The sequence below is a fragment of the Cryptomeria japonica genome, chromosome 6 (assembly GCF_030272615.1).
Source record: "Cryptomeria japonica chromosome 6, Sugi_1.0, whole genome shotgun sequence".
Classification (NCBI taxonomy): domain Eukaryota; kingdom Viridiplantae; phylum Streptophyta; class Pinopsida; order Cupressales; family Cupressaceae; genus Cryptomeria; species Cryptomeria japonica.
In genome coordinates this window covers 97,380,735-97,402,304 of record NC_081410.1, presented here as the reverse complement: position 1 = coordinate 97,402,304, position 21,570 = coordinate 97,380,735, and positions in this window count along the sequence as shown.

Here is a 21,570-nt window from a genome sequence, read left to right as displayed (position 1 = left end):
GGTCATGGTCAAGGAATGTAATGTGCAAATAATGTAATATCATTCAGGAAGAGCATTTGGCCGATCATTGGAGATCGAATTAGGTTTATGTAAGAGGATTCAATCCTTTAGTATTGAGCTTAACTGGAACTGTACTCAGACATAGGAGATGCTATCGTTTACAGTTCAACACTTTTCTGGATTGTAGTCTGGATTTCTATGTAGTCAATGAGGCTCCTTTTGTGATGAGCAGTGCACTCTAGGCTGTTGGCATTCCTACAAGTGTAGGCCCCTAAATTGTAATTCACATACTTACTACATAAGTATTATCTGACTGTGGGTAGGCTTCCCACCGTATTTTTTCCCTTTACCGAGTTTTCCACGTATAAATCTTGGTGTCATGTGGATAGTTTTTATTTTGTGATTATTGTTTATGCTTAATTGGTTTAACTAATATTTCGATATTAATGTTTTGGGTTCCGATATTAAAGTCTTAACTTGTTAATAGTTTTGATAATCTGTGACAACTTATTCACCCCTCCCCCCCCTCTCAATTATCTTTTGGTTATTTAAACTATCTAACAAAAGCCACAAGTGTTGAGGAGGTAAAGGATAAAGTAGATTAGAAGGCAGAAGGTCAGGTTGATCAAAATGAGGTATGGGTAGTCGAGTTGTCTTGGAAATAAGAACATTGAGCAAATGAGCAATTTTGAATTGATGTTTGTTGCAGCTCAAAAATTAAGGAAGGGTCAGAAGATAAGCGGGTTATTGAGTAAGCTATTCCTATTTTGTAGCAGCTTGCACTGAAATGCAAGACTGATCAAGTAGCTAGTCCATTCAGTAAGTTGAAAGGTTTGACTGAGCACATTTCCAAAGAGTATAAAACTCTTCAACAGGTGTCAAACCGATAATTGGTGGAAAGATACAATGAAACTAGGAAGGTCACCTGTGATAGCATGATCACATCCAACAAGGCTAAGCTGACAGATGACATGACAAGGATTGATGATGCTCTTCATCAATGCAGTCAAATATACTGGTCTTTCACTAACATAACAAAAATAACAGAAGACCTGGATAATAAAGTTAAGGAGGATAAGGACAAGTTGGAACAACTTGTAGTCATTTTTTATGGTATTGAATCATTGACTAGCATGGTTGATTGTCAAATTTTTCTTTTAGAGTCTGAAATTTTAGTCTTGGAGAAGGAAAAAGACAAGTTAATCCAGCGGGCCAGAGAGTTGAGAGGTTTGGTAAGTCCCTATCTAAATACTTTGTTACTTCATAAGCGGTAACGTATGGAATAGATGAGTTTGCCCACACTGGTAACCCTATCAGAGGAAGAACTGCATGCTTACATTCTGAATGGGTTTGTATCTATTTTGGGAACTTTGAAATATGGATGGGATACTTATTTGGCATTTTTGAAGGGTTCTTATCCAGATATTTTCAAGTATATCTAGATCCGGTAGTCACATTTTGGTTTGTACATAATTTCATTTCTTACTCTTTTTGCCCTGGTCTTTGACATTGTTGTCAAAGGGGGAGAGGTGGATGTGAAAAATGTCTAGGGACATAAGAAGTAATGTATAGCTCAGGGGGAGTAGTCTTCTGAGATTAGTTTTGGGAGATTAATTTTTGGATGGAAACCGGTACAACACTTCAGTGATTCATTTTTCACATGAGTGTTGCGATTAATGCCAAAGGGGGAGATTGTTGGCAATTGACACTCATCTAGGTTATGAGTGTTGTCATTGATGGCAACACACTTCATGGGAGATCTGGCATTCACTACACTAGCATTTAGGAAACCGACATTTAGGGAACCAACAAACTTGGAACTGATATTCTAAGGACGACATATGAGATTGATCTGGCAAGAATGGAAGTGACAATCGTCATATTATTTTATGTTTATATTTTATCTGGGCTGACATGTATCTTATATTTTGTGATATGTGTGTAAGCCAACATAAGGCATTTTTGTTTATTCATGTAAATGGGTATATAAGTCAGTTTGGGTTAGGTCATTTTGTATGATGTAGATATATGGGAGATATAACAGATAAGTGATGCAAAGGGTTTTTTGATATTATCTTGATCGATAGAATGAAAATGTAAAGATATGCAATCGGTCTTGATTATTGGTTTGGAGGATTGGGAAGCAATCTAATATACCGGTAAGGGAGGTTAAAGTATAACCAGTATAGACAGTTCTTTAACCAGAACTCATCTAGCATAGCAGATGCATATTCTAAGTTTAGTTCTTGTTTGTAATCCAGTATTTGGATCTGTAGTCAGTGAGGCTCCTTTTGTGATGAGCAATGTGCTCTAGGTAGTGTGCCTTCCTGCATGTGCAGGCCCCTCTTGTAATGTTTATTCATTTGGTCAGTGGATAGATATTGTGGGTCACCAATCACACTGTGGTTTGTCCTCTTAGAGGTTTTCCACATATAAATATCTATGTTATGGTGTTGATTCATGCTTGTTGTTACTTTCTTTTATGCATATCATTTCATAAGTGGATTTGTTAATAAGGTTAAAATTACTCTAACTGGTAAAACATTGATTCACCCCCACCTCTCATGGCATAGGAAGAATCGGGATTTAGTCTCTCTATCCACTGCTGAAACAGAATACATTGTTGCTGCTACATGTTTCTCTTAGGTACTTTGGATGAAGCAAACCCTCAAAGACATACAAGTGGACATCATTGATCCTATTCTCATTTGGTGTGATAATTTGAGTGTCATCAACATATCAAAGAATTCGGTGATGCATTCCAAGACAAAGCATATAGCCATCAAGTATCATTTTCTCAGAGAGAAGGTTGAAGGATATGAAATAAAGAGGGACTATGTCCCTACCGAAGAACAAGTAGCAGACATTTTCACCAAACCATTGTTGGTAAGCACTTTTGAGTACCTAAGACACAAGTTGGGAGTTGTGTCACCTGCCTTATGCACTTGATAAAGGAGGGATTTATATGATTTTAGGGGGAGTTCATAGCAACATCTATAACTCTTGAACCACATATGATTATTGGCTACAATCATTGGTAGTAGCCTAAGGGGGAGCTACGTATGGATCAAAGGGGGAGTGTACAGTACCCTTTGTCATTGTGTCAGAGGGGAAGAAATTAACTGGTATGAAGTGTCTTGAAAAGTTGACATCAATGACAAAGGGGGAGATTGTTGGCATTATTGGCATTAATTTGTCATTGATGTCAACTAGTTTGGCAAGACCACCTGTAAGTAAGAATTGGTGATCGGTATAAGAAGAGAAAGATATATGATGGCAATGCACATGTGAGTGAGAAGACAAAAGGAAGGCTACCAATACACATGAATTGTGTCATCTGGTGGAAAAGAAGGCTTACTAGTAAGGCACAAATTAGGATGAAGGTTGGTTGCTTGTTTGTGATGAAGACGCAGAATACTAAAAGAATCACAACAACACTCAGTGAGCGAAACAGAGAGGTTGGCATACCGGAAGGCAAGATGAATTATCAAGAGGATGTGATGCTAGTACAAAGGATGTTTGATGGTCATACCAGTAAGGTGAACTGAGCCATTAGTCAACCTTGGTTGACAAAGAATGTCAAACCGACATAGGAGTCCAAGTAGAGGTGAATGTCAACAAGCATGACAACTAGATGCCAGGTGGTGGTAATGCATAAGTCGATGGAGTGTGCATCAATGATACAATTCAACAAGCAGGTCGACTTTTATGAAGAACCCGCAAGTCATGGAGGATGCCAGAAGATTGCGGCTTGAGGAAGGAAAGTTGGCAAAGAAACTGAACTGGTCCTGCAAGAAGATTTGATCTTTGTACCCGTTTGGTGAAGGAAATAGCAAAGCCATTAATGGTGTATGATAGAGAAAATTAGAGCATGATGCAAACCTCCGGATTTAGAAAATGCACATTGGAATGCGAAGATTTGTTGGTGTTGATTGATGTCATGAAGATCATATTCCTGGAAAATTAGATCGAATCAAATCGGATTTGGTTTGAGTTGGAGAAGGTAAAACCAAACACGATATTGATTGAATGCAGTTTTAGGCAGGAATCCAAGATTATAAATAAATGAGCTCAAGATAGAAATGATGGATTCTTGATGTGAAGAAGAAGAGTGAAGAGAGATTGAGAGAAGAAAAGATCATCCTTCTTATATTATAATTTATTCTAAGAAACTTGCAGAGTGAGTTTGCAGGCGAACCGGTGAAAGGGTTTAATCGACAAAGAGAGAGTACCAGTAAACCGTTGCAAGTCTAAGGTTTAAGATAACCAGTGAGGTGTGATTGATTACGAAGGCATCCAAGTGTGACATAGTAGATTGTGAGGCTAAGAGAGAAAGAAGTGAGGTCAAGAATCAAAGAGAGAAATTTGATAACCGACAGTGTGAGATCCAGTGAAGTAGAGAAGACTATTAACTGACATAAATCTATTTGATCAAGTGTTGCAGAACTCATTTGCAATGAGAAGCTATAATTGTATCAAAATTGTATTTCAATATACATCACCAAGTTGGAGCTTGGTGCAAGGGTTGGTGCTCCTTGGGTTGGTGCCCTAAATCTTTGCAATTCATTGTTTCACTTGTGAGGCTAGATTGGAACAGTAGTCTCCAACAACATTTCTCACTGAGGTTTTTCCCATATTGGGGTTTCCTTGTATATCTGGTGTTGGGGGTTTCATTTGTGTGTTTATCTCTTTTAGTATCTTTATTTGTCTTATGGGTTTGACTATTTAACTGCTTAGGATAATAACCAGTATTCTAAGGTTGTTTTAAAAAGGAAAAGAATTTAGGAACCATTGATTAAGCCCCCTCTTAGTGGTACATTGTGTTCTACAATTGGTATCAGAGCCTAGGTTCCCGGTTGATTAAAGCTTGGGTAGATTCTGGTCTTAGAACACAATGGAAAGAAATCAGTCTACCTCCTCAAAAGCCCCCATGTTTGATGGATCTAATTATGCCTTCTGGAGAAAAAGAATGTAGACCTATATTTTCTCCCTTGGTTTTGATGTGTGGATGTCTATCAAGAATGGGTATACTATCCCTAGTGTTCCTCCCACTAATCTGGATGCCAAGAAGGAGTATGAGAACAATGCAAAGGCTAAACATGCTATCTTGAGTAGGTTGTCTGATAATGAGTTTGTTAAGGTCATGCACTGTGCATCCACCAAGGAGACTTGGGATAAAATGCAAAGGTTATTTGAAGGAGATGCAAAAGTTAAAGAGGCCAAGCTGCAAACACTAAGGGGCCAGCTTGAAGGCATTAGGATGAAGGATGAAGAAAATATTGCAGACTACCTTCACAGATTTGATGAAACTGTGAACACCATCAGAGGACTTGGAGAAGAAATTTCAAATGAGATTCTTGTCAAGAAGGTACTTAGATCTCTCACACCTAAGTATGATAATAAGGTTTCTTCCATAGAAGAAGCCAAGGATCTAAAGACCTTCACAATGGATGAGCTTTTTGGCTCACTAATGGCCTATGAAATGAGAAAAACCAGTGATACATCCTCAAGGAAAGAGGCAGTGTTCAATTCCACCAAGAAGGGCAAAGAAGTGGTTGCTCATAAAGGATCTAGTGAAGACTCTGATGCAGAGGTAGCAAACTTTGTTAGAAAGCTCAAAAGAGGATCTGACAAGTATAAAGGAAAGCTACCACTCAAATGTTACTGTGGTAAAGTTGGACACTTTGCTGTGAAATGTCCTTATAATGAAACCGATGGAGATGAATCAAGAGGCTTTAGTAGATTGGTTGGTAAAGATAAAGAAAGAAATGTCTACCGACAAGGAAGAAGAGGCCACCGAAAGTAGAACAACCTATATACTATTGAGGATGATGTCACAGATGAATAAAGTGCATCAAAAGATGACTACCAAGAGAATGAAAGAGAAGTTAATCTATGCATGGCACTTGATGAACCAGTTGGTGAAGATGAGGAAGATGAAGATATTGAGGCTGAAGTGGATCTAGAAGGAGATCTTATAAGTTCTCTTGAGGAGTTGAGTAAAACAAGAAGAGAACTCAAGAAGTTCAAGCTTGCTATTGTAGATGAACAAGGTATCTTGAAGAAATCCTTGGATGATTCCAATCAAGTTATATCTGACTTAAAAATTTAGCTGGAAGAAACCAAGAGGATAGGTGAAGTTACATCCTCTAATCTGCTGAAGAAGGAAAAGGAGCATAGAGATCTGGAAGCAGAAATAGTGAATCTTAGAAAGGAGCTTGAAGAAAGAAAGGAAGAAATAAAGGTGAGAAGCAAATATGAAGGCAACACCGAAGCCTTAGACAAGATGTTGAGCAAACATAAGCAATCCAAAGATACTAGTGGCCTAGGATTTGAAGAAGGTCAAAGTTCAAACAACAAAGATACATCTTGCAAGGAGATATAGTTCACTTCTTCTAATAAAGGTAAAGAGAAGAAGATGTTCATAGTAAGGAAGGATACCAGGAAGAAGACATATGTAGATGTTGTTAGAAATTGCCACACAAACCGATATACACAAGCAATGAACTAGAGGCCACACTTATTGTACCGACATGCAGATCCAAGGAGAAATGCAAGAGTTGACCATGAAGGATTCACCAGAGTCAACAATATGAAGGGAAGACCCCCAATGAGGTAGTCATTTGTAGGATCAAGGCAACCTAACTGGTATGTTTCAAACTTTCATGGTTATTGTTACCGATGTAACAAATTTGGGCATAGAATAACCGACTGTAGATTAACCAATAAGCCCACTATGAGTTATGAAAGTAGAAATCCTTTTAATGCAATTTGGAATATGAATGTTTTCTGTTATTAGTGCAATGGATTTGGTCATAGGAGTTTTCAATTTAGGAAGAATAAACCGGTGTTCTAAAATAATTTCAAAGATTCATCTTTAAATGAAAATATGAAATGATATAACTGTCAAGAGTTTGGACATATAAAAATGTTTTATAAAAATAGGAAGATCAAGCAGAAGAAGGTAGATCCTAATCAAGAACTAGTAGTTGAAATGGAGCATAAAATAGCAGCTGGCAAGATGAAGGAAACCAAACTGGTATGGGTTGAGAAAGAAAAAGAAAAGGCAGAATCAAGTCTAATACTGCAAACTGCTTTACATGCTAAAAGGAAAAATCTATGGGTTGTAGACAGTGGTTGTTCCAACCACATGACCGGTGATAAAAATAAATTTATCAAGCTTGAAGACTAGAATGGTGGTTCAGTAAGATTCAGAGACAACTCATCCATCAAAATAAAGGTAAAAGGTACTCTAAATATTGATGGAAAATTGAAGGCACATGATGTATATTATGTGGAAGGCCTAAAGAACAACGTGCTGAGTGTGAGTCAAATATGTGACAAAGGTTATAAATTCACTTTTGACTCAACCGACTACTAGATAAAGAAAGAGAGTACCGGTTAGGTTGTGGCAGAAGGAAAGAGAACATATGGTAATGTTTACAATCTGAAGGAATGCTATGAGTCCCAATGCATGATGAGATAGGTTGATGAGAGCTGGCTATGGCACCAAAGATTAGGCCACATAAAATTTGATAACTTAGTTGTAGTAAGCAAAAAGGGGTGTGTAAGAAATATTCCACCCATCATCAAACCGGTTGGCACATTTTGTGATGAATGTGTGAAAGGGAATCAGACTAAGGTGAGATTTAGGAAAAAAGAGCACAACACCTCAAGACCACTTGAGATTGTACATACATATTTGTGTGGTCCAACTAGGACAAGAGCTCTTGTCGATGAAAGCTATTTTATGCTCTTTATTGATGATTATTCAAGAATGACATGGGTCAATTTCCTACAAGATAAGTCACAAGCATTTGACAGATTCAAGATATTTAGGAAGATGGTGGAGAAGGAAAGTGGGTGCAAGATAAAATGTCTCAAATCATACCGGGGTGGAGAGTTCACATCAAATGAGTTTGAAGATTATTGTGAAAGACATGGCATTAGAAGGAAATACTCAGCCCCTAGGACACCACAACAAAATGGTGTGGTAGAAAGAAAGAACAATACAGTCAAGGAGATGGCCAGAACCATGTTAAATGAGGCTAGTCTGCCAAACACATATTGGAAGGAATCTATTCATACTGATCCATATACTTTGAATCGGGTTCAATTAAGAACAAATAGTAGAATGATACCTTATGAGTTATGGTATGACCAGAAGCCATCAGTCAAATACTTCAAAGTATTTGGAAGTAAGTGTTTTATCAAGAGAGATATGGATGGTCTAGGTAGTTTTGACTCCAAGAGCGATGAAGGAATCTTCCTTGTCTACTCTTCTAACAACAAGGCCTACAAATGCTACAACAAAAGACTAAGAAGATTCATTGAGACTGTGCACATAAGATTTGATGAGGATATGCACAAATGAAGTCAATCACATGTGAACTAGTATGATAATTCTAGTGATGAAGGTGAGGAAGCTATATCAGATGGATGTAAAATCTCTTCCTTAATGGAAATTTGAAAGAAGAAGTGTACATGGAGCAATAGGAAGGGTTTCTGCTACATGATGATGAAACCTTTGTGTGCTAGTTGAAGAAGGCCATGTATGGTTTAAAGAAAGCTCCCAGAGCATGGTATTCAAGATTAGATCAGTACCTGAAGGATCAATGATTCAAAAAGGGGAGTGCTGACAACAATTTATATATAAAGAAAGAAGGAAACCACATGATCATTGTGGTTGTGTATGTAGATGACATTATTTTTGGAGGCAATAAGGACACCCTTTGCAAAGAATTTGCTGATCAGATGTAGTCAGAATTAGAGATGTCAATGCTTGGTGAATTGACATACTTCCTTGGTTTGCAAATATTACAAAAAGATAAGGGAATCTTTACCTCACAAACAAATTATGCAAAGGATATGTTGAAGAAATTTCAAATGGATGATTGCAAACTAGTAAGTACCCCCATGGTGACTGAAAGAAAATTAAGCAAGAATGATGAATCACTGATGGTGGATCAAACATTGTATAGATCTATGATAGGCAACCTATTGTATCTAACTTCTTCTAGACCGGATATAGTACAGGCAGTGTGCATGGTGACAAGATTTCAAGCTGCACCAAAGTAGTCACATATGAATGTCGTAAGTAGAATCTTTAGGTACCTACAAGGAACACTCAGTTATGGATTGTGGTACCCTAAACAAGGGAAATTCATCTTGCAAGCATACACTGATGCCGATTGGGTAGGTTACATTGATAACTGGAAAAGCACAAGTGGTGGTGCATTCTTCCTAGGTGACTGATTGGTCTCATAGCATAGTAAGAAGAAGGATTCAGTATCTCTATCTACTGCTAAATCAGAATACATTGTTGCTGCTACATGCTGCTCTTAGGTGCTTTGGATGAAGCAAACCCTTAAAGACATATAGGTGGACATCACTGATCCTATTCTCATCTGATGTGATAATTCGAGTGCCATCAACCTATCAAAGAATCCGGTGATGCATTCAGGGACAAATCATATAGCCATCAAGTATAATTTTCTCAGAGAGAAGGTTGAAGGATAGGAAGTAAAGATGGACTATGTCCCTACCGAAGAACAAGTAGTAGACATTTTCACCAAACCATGGCCGGTAAGCACTTTTTAGTACCTAAGAAACAAGTTGGGAGTTGTGTCACCTACCATATGCACTGTAGAAAGGAAGGATTTATATGGTTCAAGGGGAGTTCATAGCAGTATCTATAACTCTTGAACCACACCTGAGTACCAGCTGCAATAACTGGTAGTATCCTAAGGGGGAGTGTATTGTACCCTTTGTCATTGTGTTAAAGGGGGAGAAATTAACTAGTATGAAGTGTCTTTCAAAGCTGATATCAATGCCAAAGGGGCAGATTGTTGGCATTATTGTCATTAAGTTGTCATTGATATCAGGTAGTTTGGTAAGGCAACCGGTAAGTAAGAAGTGGTGACCAGTATAAGAAGAGAAAGACATATGATGGTAATGCACATGTGAGTGAAAATACAAAATGAAGGCTACCGGTACACATGAATTGTGTCATCTATTGGAAAAGAAGGCTTACCAGTAAGGCACAAACTAGGATGAAGGTTGGTTGCTTGTTTGTGATGAAGAGGCAGAATGCTAAAAGAATCACAACAACACTCAGTGAGTAGAACAAAGAGGTTGGCATATCAGAAGGCAAGATGAATTATCAAAAGGATGTGTTATCGGTACAAAGGACGTTTGATGGTCATACTGGTAAGGTGAAATGAGCTGGTAGTCAATCTTGGTTGACAAAGAATGTCAAATTGACATAGGAATCCTAGCAGAGGTGGATGTTGCCAAGCATGATAGTTGGATGCCAGGTGGTGATATTGCATAGGAGAGTGGAGTGTGCATTGATGCAACAAGTTAGTAAGTAGGTTGACTTTTATGAAGAAACCGCAAGTCATGGAGGATGCCAAAAGATTGCGGCTCGAGGAAGGCAAGCTGGCAAAGCGACTGAACTGATCCTGCAAGAAGATTTGATCTTTGTACCCATTTGTTGAAGGAAAAAACAAAGCGATTAATGGCGTATGACAGAGAAAAGTAGAAAAGCATGATGTAGACCTCTAGATTTAGAAAACACACATTGGAATGCGAAGCTTTGCTGGTGTTGATCGATGTCATGAAGATCATATTTCTGGAAAAGCAAATCGAATCAAATCGGATTTGGTTCAAGTTGGAGAAGGAAAAACCTAACATGACATTGATTGACTGTGGTTTTAGGCAGGAATCCAAGATTATAAATATATGAGCTCAAGAGAGAAATGATGGATGATTGATGTGAAGAAGAAGAGTGAAGAGAGATTGAGAGAAGAAAAGATCATCCTCCTTAGAATTTATTCTAAGAAAGTTGCAGAGTGATTTTGCAGGCGAACCGGTGAAAGGGTTTAACCGATAGAGATAGAGTACCGATAAACTCTTGCAATTCTAACAGTTAAGCTAATCAGTGAGGTGTGATTGATTAAGAAGGCATCCAAGGGTCACATAGTAGATTGTGAGGCTAAGAAAGAAAGAAGTGAGGTCAAGAATAGAGCTGAGTAATCTAATAACCAACAGTGTGAGATCTAGTGAAGTAGAGAAGACTGTTAACCGGCATAAATCTATTTGATCAAGTGTTGCAAAACTCATTTGCAACTAGAAGCTATAATTGTATCAAAATTGTATTTCAATATACATCACCAAGTTGGATCTTGGTGCAAGGCTTTCGCTCCTTGGATTGGTGGCCTAAATCAACAGGTGTTGGTGCTCCTTGGGTTGGTACCCTAAATATTTGTAATTCATTGTTTCACTTATGGGCTAGATTGGAGCAGTAGTCTCCAACAACATTTCTCATTGATTTTTTTCCCATATTGGGTTTTCCTCGTACATTTTATGTTGTGGGTTGCATTTGTGTGTTTATCTCTTTTGGCGTCCTAATTTGTCTTATGGGTTTGACTATTTAAGTGCTTAGGATAATAATCGGTATTCTAAGGTTGTTTTGAAAAGGAAAAGAATTTAGGAACCACTAATTCGCCCCCTCTTAGTGGTACATTGTGTTCAATAATCTTGGTATAGGTGGCATCAAAACTGGAGGGGATGAGAAATATTCTTTTAGTTTATCAAAGGCCTTCTGACATAGACAATCCCACCTAAACTTAGCATCCTTGCATAGGAGATTTGAAAAAGGATCACATTTATCAAGAAGTTGTGCAATAAACCAACAAATAGACTAAAGCTTGCATTGGAGATTGTGAAGCTGTCTAAGTGTCCTAGGGGGAGGCATTTCCATGATTGCTTTGACCTTTTCTAGATCTACTTTGATTCCTCTATGAGACACTATGAATCCTAATAGCTTTCCAAATGTAACCCCAAAGACACACTTCTTAGGGTTTAGGCACAACTTATATTTCTCCAATCTTTCAAAGATCCTTCCCAAGATAGGAATTTTCTTTTCAGATGTTTTAGATTTGCCTACGAGGTCATCCACATAGTCTTCCATAATTTCATGTAAGAGGTCATGGAAGATGGTTTCCATTGCTCTCTAATAGTTTTCTCCTATGTTCTTTAATCCAAAGGGCATTACCTAATAACAAAATGTTCCCCAAGGAGTTGTGAATGTCGTCTTGTGTTGGTCTTCTTCAACGATCTTGATTTGATTGTGTAGCATCGGAATTAGGAATCATCAAAGCAATATATAAAAGGACATATCATTCATTATTAGCTCAATCACAAACACACATTGCAATGATCTAATCCTAAGCACACTCAATAGAGATATGAAAACAAAGCATTCAAAAGGAAAGATTATGCAAACCAAATGCAGAATTGAATGCTCCTTCCATGCGGCTCCATTGTTCTTCTTTCCTCTTCAATGGATTTGTGGATCTCACCTACAAGTGCACACACAATTGAAAGCAAGATTGATATTGGTTTGTTGATCAAGAGTACTAGAAGCGTAAGTTCAATAGTTTGATTAAGGATTCGGGATCAAGGATCAAGGGATTTGATTGAAGAAAATCATCCAATTTATAGAAGAATTGGAGAGATGACAAGATTAGCATGATTCAATTCAAATGGAAATTGCAAATCAATTATGTCAATTATGACAAATTTATGACAAATTATGCACCTTCTATGCAAAATTTGTTGATTGATGATTTATGACAAAATATGACAAATTTCTATGTCAAGAATTGATTGATTGTCAATCATGACAAATTTATGACAAATTGACATGTCATTTCCATGAATTTAGGAGAGAAATAGGAGGAATTTGAAATTAGGAATTTAGAAAATTAGGAAATTGATGAAAAATAGGTAAATTAATTAATAATTTCTCATTCATTAATTAATTTACAAAAATAGGAGGAAATTAATTAGCCAATTAAATAAACATTTAATTGTGACAAGAAGACTTAGGATAAATAAATAAATTATTTAATCCTAGAGGGAAAATGCCAAACAAGATTAAATGAATAAATCATAAAACCTTGGAAGATGAATTAGAAATGCAAGGATGACAATTAGGTCTTGACAAAGGATAGTTGATATCGATTCGATCATGATTTTGAATTGATAAATGACCAATGTGATAAATGATTTAATTGAAATTGGTTGACAAAAATCAATGACAAATTGACCAAATTGACATGATTGAAAAGGACAAGGATCGATGATGAAATCGATCGCAATATGACAATATTGATAAGGACAAAGATCGACCAAAATCATGACTGAAGATTGCTATCGACAAGACCTAATTCGAAGACGAGATGAATGAAGAATGACTCGATGCTCACAAATGATAAAAACCAAGTGCGTGACATAAGAGAAATGTTAATGCGACGCAAAAACCTAAAATGAGGCAATGCGCAAATGTTAAAGTATGACCTCGCAAGTGTTGACCATTTTTAGGTGTCTACAGATTGTATCCAGAGAAACCATCCATTAAGGAAAGCATCTCGTGTCTAGATATTAGGTCTATAATCATGTCTATGTTGGGAAAGGGGAAATCATCTTTTGGACATGCTTTATTGAGTTCTTTGAAGTCTATGCAAATCCTTATGCCCCCAACAAGTTTACCAACAAGTACAATATTGGAAACTCGCTTCGGATAATAAATGGGCCTAATGAAATTGACATCCAACATCTTTTGTAGTTCTACTTTAACAAGGAGATCAATTTGTGGAGCTTCTACTTTACTAGTTTATCATCTAGTCTGACAGCAAGGTTGTGGACTATAAGTTTTGGATCAAGGCTTGTCTATCTGCACGAGGCTAGGCAAAGTTGATTTGTATCTCTTTAAGGAAACTTAGGAAATTTGGTTTCTCGTGATCTGTAAGACTTTGCAATAAGACGTTCTTTGGATTGTCATCTATTCCCATGTTGATGGTGTCAGTTTCTTCAATCAGCAATGATAATTTCTCTTGATATGGGAGTGTTAGGTCCAACAATGAAAGCTAATGTACTGAGAGGGGAGGGGTGAATCAATACTTCAAAACTTTTCTTTAAAAACAATCTTACTAATAAACATAAATTGTATATAGTTGATCTCATAATATATAAAGCCAAAACATAATCATAGAAATTACATCCATACACATTTCACTCCATAACACAAAGATTTTGGTTACGTAGAAACTCTTGGTTAGAGAGAAAAACTGTGGTGGGGATGGCACCCACAACTTTACTACTGCAATAATAAAGGTTGCTCGGTTAGAGCTACATGTTTAGCTATTTCTGATAGCTTACCCTATTAGAAGTATCAAGATCTTTAGATCTACCTTGCTAAAGGATTTTACAAACACTTTTACAAAATGTTGTACCTGGTTAGAGGCTTTACAATTTATAGACCTTATTAGAGTCTTTTACCCTGTTAAAGGTTTCTAACACAGCTCAAAATAATTCAATCAAAATCTTTTACAAAATATCTGCAACTTTACATCTGAAATGTTATAGCAGACTCTATGTGCTCAATATGAAATTACCATTCTCATAGCATACCTTGGTAATTGATAGATCAACTCGGTGACCTCTTTTGTATTCTCTGTCCCTTAAACTATTTTCTGAAAATCTTCTCGGTGACCTCTGAATACCTCTATTCAATCATCACATCTTATCTTTTCACAAGATTTTTATCTTCAACTCTCCATCTTTTCTCTTCTCTCTTTTTTTGATACTCAAATCACTCTGTATATAGATCTCTGAGGTGGTGATCTTGTTCATTCATTGATTATACAAACATGTTTTGTTGAATGAATAAACATAGAAATTATTTCATTGGATAAACTTCCTCAAAATTATACAAAATCTTTAAGTGCAATTACCTATGAAATAACGGTTCCCTGTTCTCGAATCTTGTAACACATTTCCACATATGTGTCCAAGTTCATTGAATCTAGTAACACATTTCCACTTGGTTCAGATTAACTCGGTGTACCTTCTTTGCTACTTGGTGGACATAGGAAATTTACTCGGTAGACAACTCGGTATATATCATCTCGGTGACTAGCCTTTCTTTTGTAACTGACACCCTTAGTGCTTACCGACTGAATCTTTCTATAGTATTAACCGACTAGGGTATATAGGATGACTTTGAACATAAAACTAATGACAACTTAGTAAATAGTAACAATCTCCCCTTTTGACATTAGTTTGGTATGTTTGACAGAACTCCTTTCAAGTCATAACACAAAATCTATTTACTTACAAAATGTGACTGAAATGATGGTATATACATTCATTCAAATACATACTCCCCTTATCAATATGCTAAACAATTGATTTGCATGCCCCTGATGTTCCATGCTCCCCTTGACAATTTCATCTGTACACTCGGATACTCTGTATATACTCGGTACACTCCCCCTTTTTGACAAACATCAAAACTAGTTACCATTCGATGGGGGCAACTGATCAAAAATAGATTTATACTTAGTGAGAGCATCATTGAGAGCGTTGGTAAGGGCACCCTTGACACTTTCCATTAAAGAATTCTGAGCATTAATATCAGCTAACAATGAAATCGAACCATCTAAATTGCTTCCCTCTACTTGTGTGGATAGTTGGGTAGCTCGGTTGATCTGCTCTTGTACTGATGATAGATGGGGAATAAATTATGCCTGAAGAGTCATAATATCCATCCTTATTTTGTGCTCTTCATTCTGAAGTTCTAACTGCTGAGCCATAAGAGTTTGTAGCTTGGTATAAAAAATTTGAATAGAATTTGGCTCGGTAGTTAGTTTATTTGAGAGATCGGTAATCTCTTTTTCAATGACTTCGGTCTTCTGCTTGATATCTTTAATAAAGAATGAAAATGTACATAATTTCTGGAATAAATAAATAATGTGCTTGAGTTGAGGGGACAACTCAGCAATGAATCCAACAAGCTTGATTTTACCTATAGCAATGGCTTTCTACACTTGTTCAGTCATCTTGGCAGTTAGCACTTTTTCTTTTAATTTGCTAAGGTATTATGATGCCTCTACTCCTGATGTTTCCAATTGAGTGAGTAGTTCATCCAATTGCATATGGATGGCAGCATCTTTACTTATGGTAGCTTTAGGTAGCATGTCTGTCAATAATGCTTTAAACCTTCTGAAGTACTTGGTTCTTCTTTTGAATGGCTATCTATTTTTCTTGTTCTGCTTTGTCTTTGCACAGCTCACCAAATTCAATAAGTGCTTGCCCTTTTAGTTTGGAAATGTCAACATTCGGCAGCACAATAGGCTTTGATAGATCTATCTTGAAACTGTGCTTCTTTGCTTTCTTTTCCTTTGATGATGATGTCTTCACCAGTTGAATGAGTACAATGGCTTTGGAGGCTTGATCTTCCTCGGTATGTTGCTCAGTGGGAGCAACACTTTTGTCAGTTTCTACAGCCTCTATTGTAGCCTTCAGTGATTCCTTGCTTGGGGTCTCAGTGGCAGCAGTTTCAGTGCTTGCAGGAGCTTGAGAAGATTGCTCGCCTGTGGCCTGAGGGGTAGATTCACCTTGTGTAGCCTTATGATCCTCTTTGCCTTGTTTTGTGTCCTAAGGTATCTTGGTTGTCACTTGTTGAGTAACCAGAGGATAGGACTTAACCTGTTTCAAGACTGATTCACTGGATACTAGTTTGGCATAGGCATTTCGTTCTATCATTTCTTCTTCCTGTGCCTCAGTGTCCATGACATCCTCATCTAGTTGAATAGCTGAAGCAGGATCTTACTCGGTAATGTCAACTATTTCTACTTCACCTTGAGGTTCTTCAGTCTGAATTCTGAAGATTTCTTGCCATTTTTCTTTGGTTTCCTTTTCGACTTCAAGATAAAGTCCATTCATCATTTTCAAGGCTCTGTGCTTCACTTGAAAATTTGTCTGGTAGTTTTTCAAATGATTTCTAATATCATCTACTGACATGTCTGGAAAGAGATGTACTAAAACTCTTTCTCTTATCTACTTCTCTAAGTCCATAGCATATTTCCATTTGTTGTCAATATGAGAGTATAATGCTTTTGGAAGAAAGTTAGTTACTTCCAATGGAACTACTCAGAATTTGAAAAGTGTACATACTACTGACTCTTCTATTTGTCTCTTTTCTTCTTCTGTCCAGGAGTCATATTTAACATACCTGAATGACCCGAATCCTTCATATTGTTTCAATTTGGCACAAAAGTTGTCAACATTGTGTACATCTTCCTTTGTGCTTTTAACAATCTAAAATTTATTTTTATCTTTAGATTCTATGTCACTTGACTCCTTATTCAAAATGAGTCTCCTGGTCAACTTTCTATAAGCCTTTGTAACTTTAGGCAATTCAACATTTTTTTGCCTCTTACCGAGTGACACTGCAGATGATCTAGTGTTAGATTGTTTCACTGGTGGAGTCGGTGATACCTTAGGTGTATCTTGTTTCTTCCTTTTCAATATTTTGCCCTTTTGATAATTGCTAACAAACTTTGTCCTAAATTGTTTAGATGTGTGACAATACTTATTGCAATTGTAACAATAACTATCAGACCTAGTGACATTCGGTAGCTTACCTTTTCTGATTCAGCACATGTTGGCAGTATGTCCTTGTTTTCCACAGTAGTTGCAAATAGGCTTGTTATATTTCAACTCATCTTTGTTTGTAGCCTCCCTTGATGATTATCCTTTCTCAGTGGTGTTGATTCCTTTGTCGGTAGAGTTGTTTCTTTTGTAACCGAGTCCAGCAGATTTGATGGGTGATCTTGTGTTTAGTTGCTCATCCAACATTCTTGACACTTCATAAATTTTCTTTAGTGTTTCTTTTGACTTATTTTCTGCTTCAAGTTCATCAGTCAATCTTCATAATTCAAGTTTCAATGCTTGGTTCTCATTTTCTTTCAGAGTTGCTTCATGATGTGCATGACCCAATTGATCAAATAGATTATGTTGAATTCCAGTCATCCTTGTGATTTCATCATTCTTTTCAGATACCAATGCTTCCAGCTGTTGTTTTTCTCTTTCTATGCCTTTTATGTTATCTTCAGTTGTTCTCATTGCATCAAGATTTTCAGTCATCTGTGTGCTGAAATACTCATGTTCCCTTCTCATTGCTTTAAGTTGATCATTCAGTGCTTTGTTCTTTTCTTTCAATTCTATAATCATTTCTTCAAACTCTTCTGATATGTTGTTCTCAGATGATGTCTCAATTTGTTCCACCAACTCTTGTGAGTCCTGTAAATCATCAGACAATCTTCTTCTTACTTTCAATGATTTTTGCATTTGTCTCTGCATGTCTGCAATCACTTGATTAGCATGATCCAATTCTTCTTGGAGATTCACAATTTTGCGTGATTATTTATAGCCTTCCATTGATGGGATCTTTCTATTTAGGCTGTAAAACCCTTTTCCAAGAGTATAGCTCTGATACCAATTATTAGGTCCAATAATGAAAGTTAATGTACTAAGAGGGGAGGGGTGAATTAGTACTTCAAAACTTTTCTTTAAAAATAATCTTACTGATAAACATAAACTGTATATAGTTGATCTCATAATATATAAAGCCAAAACACAATCATAGAAATTACATCCATACACATTTCACTCCATAACACAAAGATTTTGGTTACACAAAAACTCTTGGTTAGAGAGAAAAACTATGATGGGGATGACACCCACAACTTTACTACTGCAATAATAAAGGTTGCTCAGTTAGAGCTACATGTTTAGCTATTTTTGATAGCTTACCCTGTTAGGAGTATCAAGATCTTTAGATCTACCTTGCTAAAGGATTTTAGAAACACTTTTACAAAATGTTGTACCTGGTTAGAGGCTTTACAATTTATAGACCTTGTTAGAGTCTTTTACCCTATTAAAGGTTTCTAACACAGCTCAAAATAATTCAATCAAAATCTTTTACAAAATATCTGCAACTTTACATCTGAAATGTTATAGCAGACTCTATGTGCTCAATATGAAATTACCATGCTCATAGCATACCTTGGTAATTGATAGATCAAATCGGTGACCTCTTCTGTATTCTCTGTCCCTTAAACTATTTTCTAAAAATCTTCCCGGTGACCTCTGAATACCTCTATTCAATCATCACATCTTATCTTTTCACAAGATTTTTATCTTCAACTCACCATCTTTTCTCTTCTCTCTTTTTTTGATACTCAAATCACTCTATATATAGATCTCTAAGGTGGTGATCTTGTTCATACATAGATTATACAAACATGTTTTATCGAATGAATAAACATAGAAATTATTTCATTGGATAAACTTCCTCAAAATCATACAAAATCTTTAAGTGCAAATCCCTATGAAATAACGGTTCCCTGTTCTTCAATCTTGTAACATGTTTCCACATATGTGTCCAGGTTCATTGAATCTAGTAACACATTTCCACTTGGTTCAGATTAACTTAGTGTACCTTCTTTTCTACTCAGGGGACATAGGAAATTTACTTGGTAGAGAGCTCGATATATATCATCTCAGTGACTAGCCTTTCTTCTGTAACTAACACCCTTAGTGCTTACCGACTAAATATTTCTGTAGTATTAACCGACTAGGGTATATAGGATGACTTTGAACATAAAACTAATGACAACTTAGTAAATAGTAACAGGGAGAACCATGGTAGGTAGGTCAAGTCCCTCATCTTCTAGTACCTAATCTAGGTTTTAACTAGAAGATACGTCCTTTATTTTTACTTTATCTGATTCTGAAGGTGCCTCAGGGAGGTTTTCAGCAAGGGACTTTTGATTTTTATTTTTATTTTCACTGTTGTGACTAAGGGAGTTGACCTGACTACCAAAGTATGCATCCCTTTTGAGCTAGATTCCATTCATAGAAGCGTGATCCTCAAGGTCTCGTATGTTGAGTAATGTCAAGAGGGAATTGACATCAACACAAATGTCCAAAGTAAGTGGTCCTCATTAGTCCAGATCAACGAGTTTGAGGTGGATGAGTTGGAGTTATAATGGGGTGGAAGGGGTGATGGGGGGTGATGGTGTTAACATAGGCATCATCAAATAGATCATCAAGGTATTCGATAGGCACTTCATGAAATTCCTCTTCATCAGTGTCTTCAATTTCAGAAGGAGGGATTGTTAGACCACTAGTGATAGTGACCAGGTTAGGAACTATGAATAATCCAAGCCCCTATTATGCTTGTATGAGATTGGTGAGATGGGTCATTTTCTTCCTTATTCTTGAGGTCCCAGACCATGTCCTTTATAGTCCATCTTGTCTACAATAGTAGATGCCTTAGGATACATTTCCTTGGGGATATCTGCTAGTGCTTCACCTTCTTCTTGATACAACCAAGAAGTGACACTAGTTTCCAAGCTCTCTTCATCAAGTGGACCCCTCTACTCAAATGTGGTCTTCTTGCATTTCATAGTGGGTTTCTTCTAGATCTCAATCTCTTTAGGTTTTCCATATGACTTAGGAAAGGTGGAAGTTGTCCCACATAGAATGCATTTTGAAGTGTATATTCTCCACAACCATTTTCAATTATTTTGACCTTGATCTTGGGTTAGGAGGAGGTGGATGCAACATTTGATGGATCAGATGGAGGTGGTAGAGTGGATGTATTCAGTGGGAAATGATAGGGGTGGTTTCCCTTAAGAAGTTTGTAAGACTGAAAGGGTTGTGAATCAGCTGAGATTGTGATCTCTCTTACATTGTAGGGGAATTTAAGGTTTTGGTTATAAGTGGATGGAATGAATTGAATGGAGTGGATCCATGGGCAACGAAGAAGGATGTTGTAGGGGAGATCAAGGTCCAACACTTGACATGTAGTTTCAACTATTTCTGTGCTCACCTAAAGAGGTAGTGTTATCGTGCCTTTAGAGACCATTTTTGCATCATCATAGGCTTTAATTGTGATTTTTTCAAATGTGTCAACCAAGTCTTTAGAGATACCTAGTTGTTTGATCATCTTATATGTACAAAGGTTCAGTCTAGATCCACCGTTTATAAGGAACCTCTTGATTTTATGTTTTTGGATAATAGCCTCAATGTGAAGGGGTTTATTATGGGATGGGTTTGTTGATGGAGCATCCTTGGTTGTGAAGATGGGATGGTGTTGTGCAGCAAGGTTGTCGATGAGGGCTTGGAATTGGGTTGCATTAATGTTATTCAAAATGTAGGATTCTAGGAGGGCTTGTTCAAGTATCTCCTTATGGACTAGTGAAGTCTTGAGGAGTTCTAAGATGGAGATGTGTGCAAGCATCTTACTGAGATGATCAAGTTTATTGTAATAGTGAGTAGATGACATGGGGGCTTGTGAAGGAGGAGGAGGAGGAGCTCCCTAAATGGTTACACTCCCTCTATGGGTGGTGACGTTACAATCATTCTAGGGATGTGAGGTAGAAGGTGAAGCACCTTAAATGACTATCTTATCTTGGGAGGGCCTACTTGATGACTATGGGGGAGGGGCACCTTAAATAGTTACCTTGGGCCTATGAGAAGTTGAAGAGGGGTCAGCTTGTTAGATTGAAATGGTGTTGACATGGGTTAATGGGTTCTATGTGGCCTACCAAGGAGTCAAATCCAATGTTGTGGTTGGTGTAATCATAGTGGACTTCATGAGATGATGAATCTTTATCCTTACCATGCTTGGGAAAGGGATCCTGGTACATT